The following is a 3,572-nucleotide window of genomic DNA, read 5'->3' on the forward strand; positions in this document are numbered from 1 at the left end:
AGAGCGGGCGAGTAAAGAACATTGGTGTCCCTTTCCCCTCTTTAATTAATAAAAACTATTTTTTCGCTGAGAGGAAGGGAGAGAGGGAGAGTCATGAACTTCGATGAGAGGGAAACATCGATCAGCTGCCTCCCGCACCTCCCCCACTGGGGATGTGTCCGCAACCCAGGTACATGCCCTTGACAGGAATCGAACCTGGGACCTTTCAGCCCGCAGGCCGACGCTCTATCCACTGAGCCAAACCGGTTCCGGCTGGTGTCTTTTTCTGTTGAACAGTGCAGCCTTCCCTTTTTTCACCCTCGTTCATCTTTGCTTCTCCTTTAGGTAACTTTCCCATCCCCACCCCCCAACACCAGGAGCCCTTCCTAAGGAGGAAAATCCCATTCTTTGATTTTTTCTTTTTTTGGGGGGGGAGGGGAGGGAGAAGGGGAGGAGGAGGGGAGGGGGAGATAAGGTGAGAGAGGGAGAGGGGAGGAAGAAGGGGGAGAGAGAAGGGAGGGGAGAGAATGGGAGGGGAGGGGAGGGGGAGAGAGATCATTTGTTACTCCATTTATTTATGCGTTCATTGGTTGATTCTTGTATGTGTCCTGACCCAACCAGGGATCGAACCTGCATCCTTGGAGTTTCAGGACAACACTCTAACCTGAGCTACCCGGCCAAGAATGACACATGCACTGTAGGGCAGGTCTCAGGTTTATCTGGGAAGTTGGGTGCGGTGGGGCAAAAGCCACCATTATAGATGCAAATCCTGATGTGTGAAGGGGAGAGGCGGAGGAAGAAAAGAGAAAGGCGGGTGGGCTTGCCTTCTTCTTGTCCCAAGGCCACTTCTGTTCCTACTTGGTTGTCCTCTGACTTAGTAGATTCTCTGTGCTCCAGGGAGGAACACACCCCAGGAAGCACCTGGGCCTGAGCCTTCCCTGCTGGCCAGTCTCCTCGCTATTTTCCAGCTCTCCCTCCCTTCCAGGTGTGGGAGGTCTGGTCAGTCAGGGTGAGTCCTGAACAGCTCCACCCCCAGGGGTGCTCTTCCTCCCCTTTCTTCTCTCCTTCCTTCTCTCCTTCTCTCCTTCCTTCCTTCCTCCCTTCCTTCCTTCCTTCCTTCCTTCCTTCCTTCCTTCCTTCCTTCCTTCCTTCCTTCCTTCCTTTTCTTTCTCTGTGTCTCTTTCCTTCTTTTTCTTCTATTAAAGTATTCCCTCCCCCCTTATGCCCATATGCCTTGAGGATGTGCTTAAAGGCGTGGCTTCAGAACCCCACAGGCGTCTCCGTAAGGTCCTGGGGAATGGGGGGGTAGAGGCTTCTTTCCCAGAGGGCAGAAGTCACACTGGAGTGGCGTCTGCTGGCTTGTGGTAACGTGCTGTGACTCAGCCAGGGTCACCATGATGAGTCATCTGCAGCAGGGAAGGTGCCCTTGCTCCCTTCTCCTTCCCAGCTCGGGCCCAGGGGTGTGTGAACTAGGTCTGGAAGAGGAATGTTACTCATGTAGGATCATAACCCGGGGCTGACGGATTACTTATTTGTTTTTCACACCATCAATATTTATTGTTCAGCTTCCCTCAATAGGCCAGGGCTAGGGCCGAAGGGCTGGGCCTAAATGAGAAGTAGGTCTGGGGACCCTGTGTGACCATCATAATGTGCCCTGGGGCCTGTCAGTCATCCCCCTAAGCTTTCCAGGTCTGCAAGTCCTATGGGATCCCAGGCTGTCAGATCTGGGAAAGCTGCCTTCGGGGAGGAAAAGGACATGTGGGGGGAGGCCACGTGATGTCTCAGAACCTGCCAATTCCAACATCAGCCTGAGACAGGAGGGAAACTGAGGCAAGAGGGTGGAACTCAGAGGAAAAAGTGACGGGGGTCTGAAGGTGAGATAGGGAAGCCCTGAGCCAGAAAGGGGGAGAGGGAGACTTCCAGATACTTCCTGGCTCTAGAAGAGTGAGCAGGGGAGGTGTGGGAGGTCTGGGCAGTCAGGGTGAGTCCTGAGCAGCTCCACCCCCATGGGTGTCTGCAGGGCACATGCTTGAAGGGGCTGCAGGGCCTGGACAGGTCCTGTACCCCCACCCATGATATGCCCCGGAGGGGAGGCAGAGAAGAGTTAGGCAGCCTCATCCCCACTGGGCCCTCACTGGGCTTTTTTTGGTCACCTTCTGGTCCTTCAGCATCACATAGGTGATGAACTGTGGGGAGCCGATATAGGATTAAGCCTCGGACTGACCTGTTGGCAAAGTCACAAACAAGTCCCAGCTTAGAGGGCACAGTCCTCTTAAGCATAATTAGGCTTGACCTTATGACGCTCCCTAGATCTTATCTGGGAAGCTAATGGGCTGAGGGAAGTGTAGCAAGAACAAGAACAAAAACAAGTGAAACTCACAAGAATAGTGTAAACAAGTGAAACTCACAAGAACAGTATAACTATGGAAACCACTACCTTGTTTACCTCTGACTATAAAATAAAGGCTCAGCTTGCCTCAGGATCTTTCTCTGTGGCCTCAGCCAGGCACAGGAAGATCCACAGAGACTAAAGAGAGCTAGAGAGTTCTGAAGGCTGTCTCCGTGTAAAACATTCTTCCCCAACTCCGCTGGAGCTGGACCCCAGCAGTGAACACCCCACAATCAGGAGCAACAGGAGGCCAGCAGCTAGTGGGACGGCAATGGCATAGGCTCAGGTCAGGAAATTCTCGTGGATGACATGCTGGCTGCTGATGAATGGTGAGGGAATCACCCAGACAGTGTAGTAGGTGAAGATGCTCAGGCTAACAGCAATGAGGCCGAGTCCCACCACCTGGTCTGTCCCTGTGGCCATTTCCCTGTGCTCCCCACCAGGGCACCAAGCTCCTAACTGATTTAAAAGAAATCAGGGAGCATGCCCATGCCATTCCCTTCTCCATTTTCTTCCCCCACAGGCACGTATCTCCTAAACTCCAAGGGACCTCACAAGACTTGCAACCAGGGGAGCAATGGGCAGCGGCAGCTTGTCCCAGGCTAACCCCTGACCCTGTCTCCAAGGCCCCCTTTCCTCTGACTTCCCAGTGAGCCAAAGCAGCCCAGCCTGGGCTCTCCTGTTGCTTCTTCTATGCCCTTCCTTGTTTTACTGTCCTAAGTATGTTTTTGCTGTGGTCAATAAATTCTAGCTTGCTTTTCTAAAATAAATACATAATAAAGTCTATTTCTGCCACCTTTCCCTGTCACCTCCACCATTCCTATCTCATATGTCTGAGAATATAGCAGTGACCATAGCTCTCTTTTCCTTCCAGGATTTGAATTTCACCTCCCCACTCAGCAGCTTTGTGTCTTTGGACAAGTGACTTAAGCTCTCTGAGCTTCATCTGCTAATGCGGATAGTTGTAAAATACCAATCCATAAAGTTGTTGAGAGGATTATTAAATAAGATGGTCCACATAAAGGCAGCATTATTCCTGGAAGACAGTATTCCCTGAGTAAACGTTAGCTGTCATTATGAAACATTTATGGGGAGCCTCCTACACAAGATGCTTGGCCTTTAAGGAGCTCTAGTACGGGACACAGACAGACCTGTAAATGAAAGGTTACAGTACATTGGGTAAGGATTGTAATGGGGAGAGAAT

This window comes from Myotis lucifugus, unplaced genomic scaffold (genome assembly GCF_000147115.1).
Source record: "Myotis lucifugus unplaced genomic scaffold, Myoluc2.0 scaffold_262, whole genome shotgun sequence".
NCBI classification, from domain to species: domain Eukaryota; kingdom Metazoa; phylum Chordata; class Mammalia; order Chiroptera; family Vespertilionidae; genus Myotis; species Myotis lucifugus.